We start from the raw sequence: 20,784 nt of genomic DNA, 5'->3' as shown, positions 1-20,784 counted from the left end.
TTTATATATTTCCTATGTGGCACAAGCCCCCTTTAATGAAAGCATGTTTTAGAGTAGCTTCAACACCCAGCAGTTATTGCAAGTTTTTGAATGCGCCAGAAGCTTATCAGCTAAAATATGTTAATTTCTCTAATGGGGTAATGAAGTCTAAATGCTTTCAGGAAGACATTGCTATGATAATGGGTCTACTTAAAACACAACATTAGGAGAACCTTGATTACAGGTTGCTCAGTAGTTTCTGACTTCCTTAGGAACCAGAGTTTCTTCCATTGCTTATTTGTTGCAAGAGCTGCTGGGAAGGAAGCTCATTTCCATTTAGTTAGTCAATCACCTTCGATAACAAAACCAAAGAGTTGGCTGCTTGGAAAAATTCTGTTAATACAGCTGTGTGATCAAGACTTAAGGACTGACTTAGAGCTGCAAAGGCTTTGAGGATGAAGCGAGTCCAAGCCACAGACAGGGGATAATGTGGATGGTGAGGTGGTGGCACTTACAAAAGAAGGTCATGGACAGTCAAAATTAAGTGGCAGGTTTGATGAGATGAGAAAAAGGCAGGGGATGAATTATGCAAAGCAATGGAGATGACATGTCTGCTAAGGAACCACCTGACTGAAGTCTGTGCACATCTCTGGAACAAGACTCTGCATTTTTACTTATGCAATGCTTGGTAACTTGGAAACTCCCCCATCAGAGCCTCAAGACACTTGTGTTCTCTGTGTGGGAGCCCTTCTTGACTTTATAAACCTGTTGACTTCCCAAGACTTGAACCTTATCAACAAACGTTTCTTCCACCTTCAACACACACAAGCAGCCCTCAGTGCTAGCTTTCTAATTCCCCTGTGTTTCAGTCCTCTACAAAGCAGGAATTTTCCTGGTCACACCATTTGTGACCAGCAAGGTGCAAAAGCAGAGCTGTGGTATCTGCTTTGTGTCCCCCAGACAGAACCTACATACAAAATGCCATCCCCATCAAAGCCCTGGACAGCCTAACCCTGTGCCTGCCTTTGCTTCCAAGCTGAGGGGTGCAGTGCACCCACGTTCTGCACCACCTTCCAGCAGCAGCATGAGGCCTTTTCCCCTGACTGCTCCCCACCACACCTGCTGCAGAGACAGTGCCTGCTGCCCCCACCTTGGGTTTGCTGGGCTGTCAGCTGCCTGGCCTGACCACATACCCACGCTTCTTTATTCCTCTGTGTATCCTCCTAGCTGCAGGATCAGCCCAAAAGAGGATGAGCCAAGCCAGCAAAGATTCAGCTTGCTGCTGAATGGGAGAGCAGGCACGTGGTGTGTATCTTGCATGTACGTGGGAGCATCTTGTCAAGCAGCAGCCTATGTACAAGCTAGCAAGCTTCTACTGAAAATTAGATAAAAACTTAAAAAAAAAAATAAAGGAGAAAAAGAGATAACTTCTGTATTTCCCAACTCATCACACCAAGTTCTGACCTCAGACATTGCATCTGATATCCATTATATGAAAGGCATGCAAGTCTGCCCCTGTCATACAGATACCCTCTTTGAAAGGAAAAGAGTTTGATATTTGACTCGATTTGTTTAGCTGGGACTATGCTCTCCCTAGCTGTGGAAACAAATGGTGCTGTAAATCCAGCAGTATTGAGCTCAGCATGATCTAAGTGAAACAAATACTCTAGCCTGGTATTTGCATTTTCTCTTTTATCAAAACAAATAGTAATCCACTCATTAAATCCAGTATTTCTGTAATTAATTTGTAGTCATTACAAATCACCTTTAATTGGATTAGCTATAATTACAATAAAATAATTTCTTGAAATCATGTTATGTTTGCAGGACTTTTTTTTTTAATTTTATTTTAGGGATATGAACTCAGGTGAATATTATGAGAGATGAGAAACACTTCAGAGGTAAATATTAAAACCCCTTCACTCTATTTTTGCTGAGCTCATCTGTGTATTGCCTCCTTCCGTCCCCAGTGATCCCGTCTTGTACTTGAACTTGACAGACCCCAATTAGCCAAAGCAGTGACTCATTGCTGCTCCTCTGCTGCCTGACCTGGCCCCCGCTGCAGCATGCAGTGGCAGCTGGTGGGGGCCCTCAGGAGTCTAATGGCCATCATGACTCTCCTTTCCTCCAGTGTCAGTCTGTCCCTGGCATTAATCACCTCATTCTGATGCAGGAGGATCAAAGCCATGCCTATGTTTTAAAAACAGACAGGCATTTTCCTTGGCACAGCATGACACGACTTTAAGGAGCCAATTCCTCTGAAGCCTCCCATTTTTATGGTAAAACAGGTCCCTTCGCAATGTCTCAAATCAGGCATCCAAAAACTACTTTCCGTGCTCTGAGACTAATCTTTGCATTAAGGCAGCCCTGGCCCAGGTCTGCACCGTACACAGTACCATTGGTTTTGACATAAGTTCCAACCCAACTCTCACCCCACTCTTGGGAGGGATTATTTCACAGCCAAGGGTGGCACCAAACAACTACACCTCTTGGATTCGGCTCTTCCTCTTCTTATGCATGCTAACACAGCTCCAGCGACTTCAGCTAAAGTTGGCTGAAGATGTGGAGCACATCACATACAGAGGGGACATTCTCATGCACTGTACATGATTTTACAGCTGCAGAAGCCACCTAGGCTTCTATGCTCATATTCTGAGATGAAATCAAATGTCGTGTAAGGAAGAAATCAAACACAAAGGGGGCAATGACCTATGGACACAGCTGACCCCAGACAAATGGAATAAATTTGCTGGAAACACAGGGTTCTCATTCAAGACCTTTCATTCTTAAAATAAAATTACATGGCACATTGGCAGGAATTCTGGCACTGCTCTAACGCCAGTCACAATTTCACATTTAATACATGCTGTAAAAATAGCACATTTGATTCACATGAGCATGTCATGTCATATAAATGTTGCACCGTTCTGCAAGGCACATTTTCTACCACGTATATGCTTTCCTTTCCACTTACTCCAGCTCTCACAGCTCCTTGTGAACAAAAGTCCAGGAGGATTTAATCAGGCTGAGCAATCTGAAAACTCATTTTTTTAATAGGTGGAATCAAACTGGCTACTAAAGCACAAAACAAAGTTTTCTGGGAAAAAAAAAAAAAGAGGGAGTCCAACAAGATGTTATATTTTAAAAAAATCAAAAAAACCATCATAAATTACGCGCATTTTATGCAACCTGAGTTTATCTAAGGTTCTGGTGTCTCTATTTAACTAATCCCTTAAACAAAATGCATCTCCAGAGCTTTCAACAGCATCTCTTCTTCCACTGCTGTTGCTCATACATACACCTCTGTGCTGATCTGTCTCCTGCTCCCCCATTTTCCACGACAGTTCAGGTCTAGTGGGTGCAACACTCACTCTGATTAATAAGTGAATTCTTCCATAAGGGAAAGAGCAGTGGGACTGACAAGCACGACACTGGCAGACCGCTCTAACCATGCGGCATCACACACAGGCACACCTATCCTCTCCAGCTCCCCTGACACTCCTCTGGAGAAAGCAGGGGGCTGCCCTACCCCAGTCCCTTCCCAAGGCACTTTTGGAGGACCATGCCTGGCCCTGTGCTGAGCCACTGCACTGCAACAGTCAGCAGAGGACGAAGGTGTTGTCTGAAGGGTGGTGCACAGAAAGCGCACGGCGAGGGGCCGGGAAAAGCGCAAGGCCAGCAAAAGGCAGGGCAGGACCTCGACAGCCCACAGTGAGCTGAGCTGAGATTGCTGCGCTTCACAAAACAGCTGGATCAATATGTAAAGGAGAAAGAGGGTAGGGAAAGAGTAATTAGAATGAAACGTAACTTTCCTCAGTTTCTCTTCAAGTTCCATGGCCAATCATGGCATAAATGATGCAGAGCTCATATATTTAGCATCTTTGTTCAAGACATTGTGTGGCCCAATTCACTTTGCTTACAGTGTGTATATTGCTTGAAAATATAGCCTCTGACTCGATGCTCAGACATGAGGCAGACATTAAGTATGTTAATATTACAGTTGTAATTGCATGGTTTTTTTCCTTCTAATTTTGGAAGGATAATTCTTTGGAATAATTACATAGAGGGTAACTTAAGTTCTGGGAAATGTTTGAGTCACCAAGAGTCACATCTGCACTCCCACAGAAGGGCTTGTTGAAATCCTGAACATTTTTATCCCTGCTAATTATAAGAGCTGGGCAAAGCAAAAAGTTGGTTTATGCCTTTTAGGAGAAACACATGGAGTCGACTTCAAAGATGCTGTAGGGATTTCCTCTAATGGAAATAGTATAGCTGCTATGACAAGTTTCTGACTTTAGATTTGCTGGAGATTTTCCACTTCACAACTAGAACAGGATTTGATGTTTGTCCAGTACTTTCTTGCTTAAAGAGCACACAGCCCAACTAACAAACAACATCTCTCAATTCTTATAAATTTCCCACACAGAACTCCCACCTAGAGCCAGGGATGAAATGGAAGAGGACATGCAATCCACTGTACACAGACAACTTCAGTTTGTAGTACAGTCACTGCATAATAGGACACTAAAATACTCCCAAAAGGACTGCAGAAGAAAATTACATACAACTGAAACTGCCATTTAAATGTCAGGCTTGCAGAATTCCAACTCTGAAGCTGCTTATTTCAGAGCAACCAAGGACCCATGAATAAACAAAAAACTGAAAAGCTAACGGAACTTTTCAGTGTTCAAAAATGTGATTTTAAAACCTGCACATCTAACATTTTAACAAATTTGTCATCAGCCAAGATAAGTTCAAGTGGAGCTGCTGCACTTTATTCTCCTCTTTCCTTGCCCAGTTGTAATGCAGATTTATTTCAGCAGCCCAGGGTCTCTTAGTAGTGTTTATGTGCTACCCGCAGGTCTGGAATCCTCTATTCATTCACATTATTTAAATAATAATACATATGTATAATCCTCCTTCCTCCTGTAACTGTTCTACTTGAAGAACCAATTAATTCCATTTGTTACTTCCTGGTGTATTATTTCTTCTCTACAAGCTGGAATCCCTTTAGGAACCCTGTCTGCCCTTGACTACTGATTATTTCCTTGGCTTTTCAATCATCAGAGCCTCTTCCTGTGGATTTTAGAGCATTATTGTGATTGTCAATTTTAATAATGCGGGTTTTCAGACTCTGCGCCTGCTGCAGGCCTTTACAAAAAAAAAAAAAAAGGAAAAAGAACAATCCTGCTTTCCATAGCTTTAAAAATAAATGAACCAATTATTTTGATTTTTTTTTTAAATATAAATAATGTGGTCTTACTTATTATGTCTCCATATATTATGTGATACATATACAAACACTGACACACACACAGCTCTTCTCTCCTTCTGGTACTGGTCTAAGGAATGGCCATAAAATGCCTTACATTTTAAGAAAGTGAGCTTCCAAAAGAACAAAGCAAGAAAAGGATCAGCTATTTAAATGCCTTTAAGCAGAAGGCACTAAGCTCAACTCTTCTTTGAATCCTGAACCCCTTGAGGAATAGCACAAGCCATTATATCTGTGGCTACACCACACTTTTTCAAGACATTATGGATGAAAAACATTTAATGTATTTTCAAGAACTCATTTGCTGTGTGAGCACCTGACCAAATGATCCATAAGTTCTTGAATAAATTCAGAAACAAAGGCATTTCCTGAGGCATCAGACTTCAGGGATCAGAGTTTTGGATCACTTGTACTTCCTTTTGCAGAATTACATGATTAGGGGAAGCGTTAAGTGCCTACATACCCCTGTAGCTGGGTAGATGGATTAATTTAGCTATTAGGTTTCAGGCAGAGCTACACCACCAGATTCAGTCCTACAGCTGCAGCCTTGGAAGTTATAAATCTCCAGCCAATGCCACTGGTCATGTCTATTTGCCTGCACCCAGACTGCTCTGGCATGGAGTGCATAAAGGGGATTAAAACTCCTCCCTATGCATCTGGTTAGGTGGACAGCCCAGTAATGCCTTCAGTTTCAGCAAGAACTTCTGCTGATGGTTTTGATAACTGAATTAACACCATAAACAAAAATTACACTTCCTCTTAATACTCTGCTCTGTATTGCCACCACCACTTGAAGTGGTGCGCTGGAGCTGGGAACAGGAGAGTTCAATGGTAAGTTTCTTGGCTGAGCTCCACAGGATGTGTCTCCTGTCCTGCTGCCTGAGTGGTGGCAAGGTGCCCACACAGTATTTTTAAAACTGTTCACTATGGCAATGCAAAATTAGGCACAGATCTGAGATTCCAGTTACATCTGTCTGTAAATAAACAGTGCATCTGCTGCCTGAGCTGCACAGACACTGAGAGGCTGATGTTTGCGAGGTTATTCAGGACCAGCTGAGATGCAGCTCTGCCCCAGTTTTGTCCAAATAACGATTTCCAAATTAAACCCACCATAAGGCTGCTGATCAGACCAAGCGAGAGCTCATAGATGTACTGCATCTCTGAGCTTTCAAACGATGCCTTAGCTTCTTCCTTTTAGTTACTGATCAACAGAAGCACAAGTTCATCTGTTTTGAAGGATGCATTATGAAAAAATACAGCAAACTGCAGCCAATTATGTCAGGTTATGGGAATGCACCACAGTCAATCACCTAAAAATTAGTAACAGTACTCAATATAAATAAAACTAATGATGTCCTATTAGCACAGAAAATTGTGTACAAAAAGCACAGGGAGGAAATGGACAAGTTGAAATACTGGGAAATAAAATGTTTTCAATAGTAGCAGTGCTTCCCTAAAACAACATGCATCTTTTACAAAAAAGTTACAGCTGAAAGGAGCAGACAGAGGCAAACAAGATAAGGGCCAGCACAGGAAAAGGTCCCCAACATCCTGAAGGGTCTCGTGTTCAGCTTTCAGAATCCAAGGAAAAGAGGACATACAGTGAGGACATAGGTTTCATTTCAGCAAAGGGATCACTATTAAGTTCATTATCACATCACCAGACCCCAGCATTTAGGTTTCTTCACAGCTGGTTCTCACATACAAACACATTTTTTATATGAGACCATTCATGTTCACATTTACACTCTCATCTTGTTGCACCAGTCAAGTATTCATTGGTAGGCTTCAGTGATCCATTTCCCACTAGGGTAGCTCAAGGATGAAGCTTCTTTCACCTTTTTTGGAAACAGCTGCTCCTGGCCATCTCCAGTGACATGACTTGGAAATACATTGACCCCAGTCTGATTCATGATGAATATGCACATAGAAACATAAAAATTGTGGGCATGCATTTATGCAGAATAATGCACACAAAATATGTATTAGGCTCCCTTGTAATGCTCCTACCTACAAAAGGTTAAATAGCCGTAGGTGAGAGACAGCTATTTAAATGGACCTTTTTATAATGCCAAACAATAATGCATTCTGGTTACCTTCTGACATGGCTTACTTCCAGTCAGCATTAAGGAGAATTACTACCTGATTTCAATACATCTTGGTTCAATTTCATGCAGGCTTATTGTCTTCTAATTATCAACAGAGCAATTTGATCTGCATCCAGATTAAGGCACTGCCCTGACTTCTAACACCAGAGCAACGCCTGTGGTGCTGTGCTGATTTCTCAAGCAGTAAGCAGTTTGCTGTTGTCTCACATCCCCAAGGCACAAATAAGCAGATGCTGCATTAAAGCTTGTTATACAAAACTGCTTCAGTTGTGATATACATTTTTAATATAATATACTGAGTGCATTACAGCAAAAACTTCCAGGGCCAGTGAACTCCTACAAATTCATTAGCAAGACCTCAATTAAGTCTAGCTGAAGACCAGATCTAGCTGAAAACAATTGTCAAGAAGCATCTGAAATGAGTGAAAAGCTTGATCATGCTTGTCCTACATAAGCTAGGCTCAGTTTACCACTGCAGTTTTCTGGACATCAGTTGGGATTGTTTCTCATCAAGGACAAGCTTCAATGACCTTTCTCTTCTTTTTCTCACAAGGATACTGTGGTCGGCTTAAAAGCTTGAATTTTTTTACAAAATTACAATTCTGAGTGTAAAAGCAGAGGCACAACTTTTGATATACAGAATAGTTTCTACACAGGAGACACTGGTAGGCAAATGTTTTGGAGCATGCCCTGACATGCTTTCATTCACGGGTAGGTTTAAAGGATCAGAAATTATACCTTCTGTTTTTGAAAGACAAGCTAAAGGAGAAAGCAATATTTTCTCTCTGGCTTATTTGCATTTCTTACCTACATTCTTCTCCCTCAGTTGACATCGTCAGCTGTGGGATGACAATGGAAGAGCACCTCTGGAGCACTCTCTAGCTAATCCTCTACAATGCCTGTAAACTATACAGTGAATTGGCCGTTACAACAGCAGCTCTTGAAAAACACATATTTCGCCTTTCCTTCAAACAGAGCACTTTGAAGAAACTCAGGCTAGGAGGGGATTATTACTCTAAATGTACTTGTTTAATGACAGTGCAACGTAAAACATACCAAAAAGTAATCTGGCCAGGAGCAGTCTAAGGTTTAGATAGATCATCTGATGGCTGCCTCTGGTAAACATTATTTATCTCGATGGTGTTGATGGCATAACTGGCTGCTATTGCTAAGGGTCACATTACACCAGCCTTGTGTGACTGCTTACCTTAAAGAAAGAGGTTCTTTAGCCTTAGGATTACTGTCTTTTATGAAATCCTCTGGCACGAAGTCTTTCCAGACAATAACAATGCAATCATACCCAGGGGGATGAGGTAACAGAAGAACTTTCCCTTCCTCACTACTGATTATTTCTTCTGTGCTCCATTGTGTTCCTTTGACACCTCTCTTGGACATACCCAGCACATGCCCCAAAGGGTCACCAGGCCAGGGTGCTCTAAAATGTCTACTCCTTCTCCTCTTCATGTACACACATGACCCAGACAGTATGCTTACTTTTATTCTCCACAACGTGATGACACCTTCATCACCGTTTTTCCCCCTCATGGGAGGTAATGAAGATGAAAGTTGCTAGAACTTTCAGCATGCTTATAAGCCTAGCTGAGACATCAAGCTGAACCAGTGTAACACCTTATGAAAAACAGTAGAAGTGACACTAAGTCCTAAGAAATGCAAAGAATTCTCATTGCCTGTCCCACTCTGAGACACTACCATCTGACAAGTGACATGGCTAAATGAATTCTCTGTGCCATTAATTTAAGACTGGAATTTGCAGGGATTTACACAGTGACACTTGTATCATACATGCTAGCACCTACTACCACTGTATAAGTAGTGGGGCACTAATTTAACCTGACTTTAGTAACTTGTGCAATCTGACAGCTTCCCATGCTGTTCACTGCTGTCAGATCAGAGTCTCTTGAGGATCTTATGTTCCCTCTATGTCCCTTCAAATTAATAGCATTTCATCAGTTACTTGCACAATGCCATTAAACACAGAAACAGCAGAGATGACCGTATGAGGTTCTGATCCTGAAGTCACATCACTTTTACATGAAGGGAGAAAATGCAGATTATATGCCTCACCACAATGTATCACCTAAAACAAACTGGGGTGCATATTTCTAATTATACAGATTGCACTAATAATCTCTTCAATAAAGACTTCTGATACATCTAATAAAATACAATGGAAGATTGTTTCTGACACCATTTCCCCTGCCCCTAGCAGTTGTTCAATTTCTTATTTAAGACAAAGTAAAATCTCTCCTTCCTATGAATTAAGTTGAAAAGGAACTAAGAACAAAGCACTTTCCCTGAAGACAGGAAAATATGATGAAGAGGCCTGGTGAATTTTCAGGTTACTATGTGTAGAGGTTTCTTCCCATTTTTTTTATCAACTTTGAACCTTCTCGTGTTCTGTGTTTGTAATTGTTTGCAAATGACTATAATGGTCTAGAAAGTTACTTCATAAATTGTAGCGCAGGAGCTGAGATGGAAAGGAGGTACTTAAACTTCAGGTAGGGGGTAGATGGATATGCAAAAGAAAACATAGAAAATCATCTGGAATACTGCCCAGTACCAGCTCACGCCCGTTTTCAAGTAAGAATGAATGTCTTAAAACCAAAACTTTTCAGTTCCTATGTACTATTGTCAATTAAAAAATGGCTCTGCAGTGTTGCCTGCAAAGGCTTCACAGGGTAATGCTCCCACCAGCTTTTAAAGGTCCCCTCCTGCTGTTTCTGTGACACTTGAGTGAATGGCAGGACCCTGACACTGAAGTTCTGAGCCACTTTGCTGAGCTTTCATTTCCAGCACAGATACACAGGTGCATCACCACCAATCCTGGCACACCAGGTCCTAGGAAGAGAGACAGGACACCAAGAAGGTGGGCCATGGCTCCACTGAAGCTCCTTGCACAAATGAGGCAGGGGGTTCAACACACTAAGATGTCCTGCACTACAGGGCCCAGTGGCCAGCTGAGAGGGGACAGCACTGCTGTGCCGTGCCACAAGGACCTGGGTGGAGGCAGGAGCCAGGTGGCAGCACCTCATACTCACCATGGAAAAGCCCATAGTTTAGCAGCTCAAATGCTGTATTTCTTGGGATTTGCTCTGCACATTACTAGCAAATGCCAAGGAAAAAAGAAAAGACTAACAAAAACTTTCAAAAATATTTGAGAAAACCTGTGCCAAAATCTCCTTAGACATGTATCCATGACTAAGCACGAGAACCGAATTGCTTCTGCCATACAGAGGGTGTTGCTTGCTGGTCACGGTCTAAAAGCACTGATGCAGCAACAAGCACAGCTTAATTGCTGAGAAGCTTACATATTAATAGCAGAATTTTCGGTCAGAAACATGTGAAAGCCTGTAGGTTTTGGAGCAGTAAAATAGAATTGGGGCCGTATGGTGACAGAACAAAGTCTGCTGAAGAGTGTTGTATTTTCTGCCTTTGAAAGGGACTTTCCAGAGCTGTCAGCTGAGCTGCAGAATTAGAAACCTGACATTGCAGCAATCAGTTTTTAGATTTCAAGCTGTTCAAATGACTTCTCTCCAGGGAGGAATATCTAGCATGCAGAAATCAATAGTGAAACAGGTAAAGATGTCAGTGTACAGGGGCAGCCACCCCAACACCATGCCCCAAACAGCCAGGTATATCTGCCAAAAAGGAGTCGTGAGAGAGGATGATGAAAAACTTACTCCCTCTTTGAATCAGTACCAGAAAGATTATTAGACAATTCACTACATTTGTGAGATTGCAGCTTGATTATATTTGCTTCCACATTACAGACTGATCTTCCATACACCCTCACTTCACACTATGCTAGTGCTCCGAGCCACTTTCTGGAGAGATTATAAAAGAGCCTATTTTATCATATCCTCACCTCTGAACACATTACAAGTGACACCGCTTAATTTTAGCCAATCTGAACAGCTAATTAGATGTAAACAGATTGAAAAATTGTACACACAGGACAACTCATTTTTCAAAAGGCCACTAATCTAAACAAACCTGAGTCCATCAATTCACTTCAACATTTGTCTAAATGAATTACAGCATAGACTTGTCCTGCACTGGCCTTGTGATTCATGTAACAGGCTTCCTCCTCTTTTGATGAAAACTTCAGGCACTGTACAAAAGAATAAGTTATTTATTTATCAAGGCCCTATTATAACAAATATGAAGATGCTTCTCTGTCTGAATCTAGTGGACAATGTGTATGAGCCAAAGCAACCCCAGCCTACTCTGGTACCTTCTCTCTCGCCTCCCAAACACATCACACACACCACATCAAATGCAGGGAGGTTCTCTGTAGTAACAGATAAAAACCAAATTATATTTAATCATGATCAATACTGGTTGCAACTTCAGAGCTCTTTGGGTGCAGATCCTCCCCTTGGTCTCGTCCCTTTACACCAAGAGAAACGAGGAGAAAAAGAATACTGGACAGATCCTCCAGAGACAGCTGGTGATCCTCCTCCTCTTCAGGACTCCCTCCAAGCACCAGCTGGGGGTAGACCAGTAAATACACCGGGAGTCAGAGAAGTACTGCAGGACAGGGAGGAGCCCAAAGGGGCCTGTCATGACTCAGGTGAGATAGGGAGCTACTGAAGTTATCCAGTGCCAGGCAAGATAAAGAAGTCTTAAGATGAAAGGCAGTGTGGTGTGGCCTATCTCTAAATGCATTAGCAATTAGCAGAGCGTTATGCATGAGGTTTCCCACTTGCTACTAAAGTCCACCTCGCTTCCCCTACCTGTGTATGTAAATGCACACAGTGAGATGGGAGAGGCTAGAGACAAACAATTGTGTGGATTCTGAAGTGAGCAAACATATCCACGAAATCAATCCCTTTCCAGACTGCTTAACACAGCAATCTTGCTGAACAAAATAGGCTAAACTCTGCCTATTTCACGTGTAAACTAATTTATGGTACCTAGAATTAAGGGTCTGCTAAGCATATGTTGCAATCTCCCATGTGACAGAGGCCCTGGAGTTTAAAATTCATCCTCATTTGAGCAGAGCAATCCAGACACCCAAGTGTCAAAATTTCAAGTGATGCAGCATCCTACATAACTTTTAATGACTTACTTGGTTGTGCTATTGCCTTCATTTACAAACACACATCTAAACTTCCCTCGGAGTTTGTCTAGCTTTAATTGCCAGCCTAGCATCTCATTAGACCTTTGTCTGTCAGCATAAAGAGCCCTGCTGCTCATTTGTGTTCCCCACACTGGTACTTACTGATCATGACCTATGCAGTCCTTTCCTTTCCCTTGACAAAGCCAAAGGCATCAAAGCTTTCATGGCAGTGTTTGTTTGTCACCCTTGGCAGCTCACAGCCCTCTCCTCCCCTGCTTCTCAGTACTTTTGGAGCTACAGTCGCCACCTCTGGTAATGGTGGGGGTAATCTGACATCCTTAGCCCTGCTCAAGAGCCTGATTCTTAAATATACCAGGCTAATGGTGGCCCTTTGTCCCTTGTGTTGGCAGAGGACTCACACAAGCCCACTAACTACTAAAACTCCAGCTTTCTTTGTGGCACCACTGTTTCCAGTGGCCTTTCCCCACTCACTCCTCTGCTTTCTTGTCTTTGCTCTGTGGTTGTGGCTTTACATTTGGTCACATCAGAAGGCCTGCTCTAGCACCAGTGTACCCAGTTGCAACCTTGAACCACTCATTTCCTACTTCCCCAGTTATATCTGTTGAGAACTTGATGGATGAGGAAAGTATGTGCCCATGTATGCCACCGGTAAAGCAAACAAACAAATAAATAGCATAAGGCTTAACCCTGTGCTGTCCATCTAACAACAATAAATCCACTTATAATTACATCATGAAAGGCAGTTTTTATTCCACTAATTGTGTACCATGTCAATTTTGCATGATTGTTGTCCCTTAATCATAGTTTCATACTGCAGCATGCCAAATACTTCACTGACATCTACATACAGCGTATCAAGCAAACTTGTAGCTTCATAAATAACATTTCAATTAGTTGACAGAATCTATTACATCAGCCCACATTGCTCAGCATTAGTTCTCATTTATCTCTTTATTGAGTAGGTCCAGGACTGAATGTCCTGCTCTACCTCAATCAATGTCAGATTGGCAGGCCTATAAATATCTGGATTTTCCCCCCTTACCCTTTTGAATAACCAAACACCTACATTCTCTTAGAATACAAACCTACATTCTCCTTTAGAACTTCCCCACGTTCTCAGACTTACCGAAAAGCAATATTAAAGGTCCTTAACTAGCTCTCTTTAAACTCCTACCTGCAAGATATTTGGGGCCGTAGAGGTAAAAAGAGCCCTGCTTCAGGGCACCATCATTATCTAACTCCCATGCAGCTAGAACAAATGAGATCAAGAAGTCCAAGGAATTAAAAAATTCATGTGAAATAACATGGAATGGTTTTGACTTCTTCTTTCCCAAATCATGATATTTTCAGAATGCAATTTAGACATCTCCCTATTGTTGAACATTTTGGGTTTCTGTTCATGTTGGGCTTCCTGAGCAACAAGGCCTAAAAACATTTTATGGGTTTAAGTGAAAAACTAAGCACTTTCTATAATGCTATTAAAAAACCTGGGCTAAAAGACTAGGGGCAGAATCTTAAAGAACTGGTAGCACTGTACTGTAAAATTTTAACTCATCTGGATTTGATCATGAATTGTTCTGGATTCCTGGGCTTGCACTACACTCAATAAGCTTGTCCTGTATGTGCAATTACATAAAGTAGGTGGCCATGTCCACTTTGCTAAATGTCTGGGAATCAGTCATGTCCTTCCTGAAGATAAGCTCACGCTGACTTCAAAAACAGCAAGCAAAATGTCTGCTTTTATTTCCCAATCTCTGAAACGAAAGAAAGCCTCTTAGACAAAAGGGAATTTAAATATCCAGTGCAGAATATATTAAATTTGCCAGATGCAGTTGAGGTCTGAAATGTTGGAGTTAAAGAAAAGCAAGTACACAAACCTTTAGAGAGGCTTGGCAGTTTCCATCCCATTTGTTCTTTTAAAGATCTCATGAGAGCATCTAACAAAATCCTATGTCACGCCAAAACCAGTTCAAAGCAAGCTCACAGTGAATCAGCTTCTTCAATCACTAAACCACAGAATATATTATGAAGAGATGAACAAGGATCTGAGTTCTGGTCACTCCAAGGCTGCCTCAGGTCACACTTGTGTAAGACATCCACATTCAGAAAAAAAACTTACACGGCATTTAAGCATGTGATAAAAATCAAGCATGTGCTTGAACACATGCTCTTACCCCATGAAGGAAGGTGTTTGTAGTAAGTGTGGTAGAGCCATTTGAAAGCTTAAAAACCATTTTTTTCCCTATGGAAGAACTTGCTGCACAGAAAAGCAAAACAGTGGGCTAGATTTGCCTCTCACTGTCATCACAGCTAATCTCTAGTGACTCCACAGTTGTCACAAGAAAATTAATCCAGGTTTACAGAGATGTAGCAGACAAATCTAGATCACTACATCTCTCTTGCTGTGTTTACAGTAACAGACCAATAAATGACTATTTGCGATTGGACGTTCCCGTTTTAATCTGTTTGCTGGAGTATCACTGGATTTGTTTGATGGTTTGATGACTTAGTTATTTGTGGATTTACAGATTGAACATGATTAGACAGCACATTTTTGATTTTTTTTTTGCTCCATTTTGACGCAGAAAAGCAATTTTTACTCTTAAAGCAAAACCAGAGCATCCTCAGTATTTTTGGATGTAGGTGAGCATCTTCCATTCACAGTCTCCTTGTGCAGCTCTGAACTACTTACAAGAAGTGCTGAAAACCATAAAGAATTGCATAATGTAGGGAAGAGGTTATGGATGAACGTCATTCATACTTCTCGCCTACAGAAGTCTGGATCTTCTGCATCTTCTATTCATTTCTTTTTTGGTTTTGCATGAATGGCTGAAAATGGGCCACAGATCATTCACTACCGGTCAACTTTCTCCCATGGTATTTCTCAGTGTTGATAGCCTGCTTGATGGGTGGGACCTGTGCACTCACACCAAGAACACAGCAAAGACTTCAGCCCATTAATAACAGGGCAAGCAGTTCTAAAACACATCATTTTTCATTGGATTTTTGCATTCTAACTTCAGACGCAGCAAGGGAAATGCAGGCAGAACCCAGGCAACTAAATCTCAAACCAGCATCTTCCAGACTGATACTTTGTCTGTAACCCTGGAGAGCTTCAAGTTCACAGGAGTTGTGGGGATTTGCTGGAACATCTCAGTCAAGCGGGGTTGATGAGCTCAGTATTTAGCTCAAATGAGAGCCTGAGAGGAATCCAAAAGCTGGTATTCCCATCAACTCCATACCTTCCTAGGATTTCCAAAACTGCTAATGCATCCTAACCAGTGCAAAATGCCTTCCAGGCAGGGGCCTAGAAGTCTGGCACTTGTGAATGCCCAAGTGCTTCTCATCTAGTCAACAAAAACATATGGGAACTTCATCCTCTCTGAAGTTTTAAAGGCCATGGAGAGACATTAACTGCCTTTTCCTGACCTAACTCTTATATAGGTCAGATGTGCACCAGACCTGAACTAGAAGTCATGTAATCATGTTAGGACAGCGAAGAGCCTGAGTTAATAAACCCAGCCTTTCAAGGAGCTTATTGGTTTGGGCTCAGCGCCATGCTGAGGTTAACAAGGTAAAAAACCGTTTAACAAAGGAGACATATATTTGACCATCCACCGTCAGGTCAATCATTTAAGATTTAAACATTTCCTCCAGAGGTATTTACCAAGTCAGTTCACGTTGCTTATAGTTGATTCTGTACCTTCTGATGCTGCTTTAAATTATATCTCCCAAATTAAATTAGAGTAGAAGAAGTTTTCCTATTGCCTTATTGCAGTTGACAACAGCATCTGTGGTCAGCAGGTATTCTAAATTCACATGAGAGAAGCCTGTATCACCTGTTACACCCAGGCAAAGAAGGGACGGGATCTGTAGCTCAAAATACCAATTCCCTTTCTTTCTGAGGTTAAACTGGAACTTTCAGAGCATTCTCCCATGTATTGAGAACACGTGTGTATATGTGTGTTTATCAGCACTGCATTTTATACACTGCTTCATTCAAACCAATATACACTCCAGGTTTTATGGTGCATTTTGGCTCAAGTGTGATTGCTAGGACAGTGTTTACAGCAATATTCACTGTGTTCTGCACAGCCCTGCCCGTTAATCAACATTGTAATAAAGCAGTAACAGAAATCACTGGAAAAGCAGCAGAGCTGCTGAATTCAAGTTAGTCATACAAAACCAGCATGGAGACAAATGCAAATTCAATTGGGTCAAAGTAGTCATTTTCCTGTTGATTAAAGAAAAAAAGATATACATGCTGAATTATGGTTTGCCTTAAAAAATAGCATAGGATTCAAAGTGTTAATTTTTTCCTCCCTATTTTCTCTGAGTTAGTGTTTCAAGATGACTGCTGCCCCATATAGATTTATAATATGTATGTGTTTACTCACACATCTCTAAGTCAACAGGAAAGGCAGACCAGAATACTAAATCTATCATTAAATCTACATGTTGGCACCTACAAAGAGCTGCAGGACTTCAATTTTTTCTAGATAAGATTGAAGGGATAAATTGAAAGAACAAAAAAACAAACAAGCCATGCTTATCCTTAAAATACACACACAAAACAAGAGAGGCAGAGAGATGGAGAAAAGAAGATGGTTTGTGAGGTTGTTGATTTTCAGTTTAAAGCAGTATAATCTCTGATTCTTTCTAGATGGCATACGGGTCTGCTGACAAACACCGTGGTTCAAAAGACCCAGCACTGGCTTGGCTCTGAAGTAGCAAGTGTTATTCCCAATTCGGATGCTGAAGTGTGATGCAACTTCCAGCCTTTGCCTGACTTGGATATCCAGACTCTGCTTCACAGATTTTATTCTCTCCCTCACTGTGAAGTGCCTCACAGTATCAGGGTGTACCACACTGGAGTCCTAATCTTAGAATTAGGACCTCTAGATTCTACTGTAAAATAAATGGTGATGATGATATTGATGGATTATGACTTGCTTTTTTCGTTCTGCTTTACTATAGATCATAAAGAATTAACATAAAAATCAAACTAGGATAAGATCTGTGTACCCAGGGGCCCATACAATTCCCACTGAAGTCAGTAGGACTTGAATGGAAATTGAAGGAGGCTCTGAAAGTAATTCCAGGTAGGTGCTCCTGCACTGCCATGCTGGCAATCACAGCAACACCTGGTGTGACAGTCACCCACAGTAAAGCCATCAGACTGTGAATCAACAGGGCTGAGAGTGCAGCCAATGCAGGGGGGAGAAAGATGTGTTCAGTGTGAAAATGAAACCGAGAAGAGACGTCCTCAGTCCGTTAAAAGCTATAATGAAATACTGCATCTCGAGTTTGTCGCTCTTAGAAGGAAGCCAGGAAACGAGAAAGAATTCATTACAAAGCTGCTCAAGACCAAAACATGAATCATTGGGTTCTAAAAAAACCCAGTTGTCTAGAGAACGGCATAGATGAAAATGAATGGAATCTCTTTAAATTACTCCCTGTATAAACTCTTTCACTTTTTCTGCGTTTCTGATTAGTATCTTTCTGGGATGTGGGTTTTTAAATAATTCCACACCATACTCCCAGCTTCTGCAATCAAAACACAGAAATGGCTCTTGATTCTGCATTTTTCGTCTTCATTTACAAGGAAAAACGTCTTCTGCAGTAAGAAACTTGAACACCTACTGTCTTACCCATCTACTGGATAGCCCCAAAAGTGCATGCTGAAGGCTCAGTAATCAAATGACATTAAGGTCCCCCCATCACTTCACAAATTAGGGAACTTCTGTATGTTAGTGCTGCATAAAGGAGAATTAAATCACCTCTGGAAAAGCCCTTAAGATCATTGAAGTGCTAAGAAGCTGGGACCTCTCTGATCACAGTGTGCCTGACAGGAAAGCAAAAAATCCCAAATCCTACACAACAAATTGAGAAGATTTCTCTGCAAACCCAGGTGGAAATATGTGGAAGGAAAATATGGCAGCAAAACACAGCCTCTGGCTGTATTGTTCAAGTTCTGTCTAGTTTCCTGACAAAAAGAGGTTTGTGTGACCACATGGTGTGCTTGTCTACATTTGTCCATTGCACCAACCCCTTTCCAGCTATTTCTGAACCCTTTAGCAATTCTAATTTCATGTGATGAGCTCCGCTGAGGGAACAGCAGTACTGAAAGCTGAACTGGTGTCAGTCACGGGGGAAACCACCACAGCAATGCCGAGGTGTTGCGCTACCCTGTGACCTGTCAGCCCTCCAACACAACAAGAAACCAGGCAAATCAGGCAGAGAACGACTGTTCCTAAGGGCTCCCAGGGCCCAAGGTATCTCAGGTGCCTCACTGCAGACATACCCAGCACCTCTGACACCTACAGCCTCCAGCACAGCCCCATTCTGCTGAATTAGGCATAGGTATGGCTGGCTGGGAGCGTCCCTATGGCTGTAGTTTTGCTAAAAAAAAATAAATGCTGCACTGGTTAGTTTTTTAACAACTACTGGTTGGAGAAGCATAAGAAAGGAAAATTTTCAGAAAAACAGAAACCACAAAAGATTGCCTAAGACCTCTGGCTTCTCACAGAAGCATATCCCACTCATGATTGCTGGAGTGGATTTTACAAGACTTTCTGTGATGACATCCAAAATTTATTACAGCTTTTACAACAAGACCATGTCTAATAAAGAGTGATGTAGTGTCAATATTTACTTGGCTGGATTTAGCTTCTTGGGGCACATAAATATACTTTTGTACTTTAAGAACCACCATAGCTGTCTACTAAATCTTGAATAATACAAGGCAGCTTTGTAGACCTTTAAACACATGTACCAACTTGGTTCTTTCTCCTTCAGGAATCTGCTTCCTTACTACCTGCCCAGTCAGTCCCAAGGTCCTGTTCTGCTCATCAGAATTCTGTCAACCTTAGCTTCTAAAATGAAATTGCTTGGAAACCTCACTTTCAAATTCCTATGCTTTTTGAGAACGGAATTCATTACTTTCAGAAAGTGGCCAGGTTTGTTTTCCCACCGCCTTAGTACACAGATTTAACAGAATATTCTGAGTTGGAATGGACCCACAAGGATCCTTGGGTCCAACTCTTAAGTGTGAAAACACTGTCGTGCATATAAATCAAATTGTAGATTTCTGATAGGCACTGAGTAAGGAATTTCTCTGGTGTAATGGCTAAGAAAGACAATCTAAAAGGACCCTGGAGTAAAATAGGAATAGCTGGAAAAAACTTTTGAAAATTAATAGCAATGTTTTATGTTATGGTCTTGGGTGAGCCAGATCTGAAGCATTTTAAAGTGTCCTGACTTCCAGAAAACAGCCTGAGTCCAACATCAGAAAATCAGGTCCCGTGCAGGTCCCTCATGCTCATGTTGTTGACCACTTCATAGGTAAAAATACTACTTCACGTACACATTGCACTCTCTAATATACTGGGTACCAAACTTAAACAAGGACTAGGTGATATTTTGCCAAATAACATGACTGTGTTTGAAAAACCTGAATCCAACCGGGACCAGCCACAAAACTGGGTAAGAGCCCAGACCTGCTGTCTGTGTCTTAAGAAGAAAGCTGGCTCAGGTCTGGTGGCTGCCCCAGCTGGAGGAGTCCAGCAGCATCCCAGCCCAATGCTGACCTTGCCCTTCCCCTGCCATGGGGATCCTAGAGCTTACTCAGGGAGCTTGGGCAAAAACGAGGGTAACTCTTAAGGACAATCTTCCATAGCTATCCAAAATAACCCTGGTCTTCACAGAGAAGCCTGACCTGCCAGCCCCACCATGCAAGCAGCACCCAAAAGTCACATTCCCTACCCCACGGCAGGGTATTAGCCACACCCAACACTTATACTTCCAAGAAGGATTGCTGTCAAACAAGCAAATCCATTAATGACTGCACCTAAGAAATAAAAAAAAATAACTAAAAAAAAACCAAACAAACCCCCAACTTAAAGGCTAGTTTGCCTATATTTTACAGTATTCCCTGTATGCCACAAAGGGCTTGGACTATTTCTGTGTTCTGTTTTGCCGTTGTTGTCCTTATAAAAACACATTGTTCTTTCCCTGTGACATTTCTTCATATCTTTGAAGGAGTGCTCTCTGTTGCCACAAAATATTTGGCTTGAATCCTCCAGTGAGGAGGAGCCAAGGGTTTGGCTCATGTTTTAAAAACAAAAGAAATATTACCCTAAACATAAAACAAATGAGTACAACTGTAACAGTAGATGGAGATAGAGCTCCTAGCACAACCTATGAATAATTCCAAGTCCTATTAGAAGTAACACAGCTTTCTGAATTTCCCTAGAAAACAGCATGTCATGATTAGGTTCCAACTTGACTAAAATGCAAAATACCACTTTTTTCAAAGAAAG

The 20,784-nt window shown here is 41.6% G+C and overlaps 1 protein-coding gene across 1 annotated transcript in view; it reads right to left on the bottom strand.

Annotated features, from left to right (window-relative positions):
• TMEFF2 (transmembrane protein with EGF like and two follistatin like domains 2) overlaps nucleotides 1-20,784 on the bottom strand; it is a 127,640-nt gene that overhangs the window by 96,072 nt on the left and 10,784 nt on the right. The gene's annotated exons all lie outside the window — the stretch shown is intronic.

This window comes from Manacus candei, unplaced genomic scaffold (genome assembly GCF_025592945.1).
Source record: "Manacus candei isolate 608988 ecotype Guabito, Panama unplaced genomic scaffold, ASM2559294v1 h1tg000023l, whole genome shotgun sequence".
Taxonomy (NCBI): domain Eukaryota; kingdom Metazoa; phylum Chordata; class Aves; order Passeriformes; family Pipridae; genus Manacus; species Manacus candei.
This window is presented reverse-complemented; position numbering and strand designations above follow the sequence as displayed.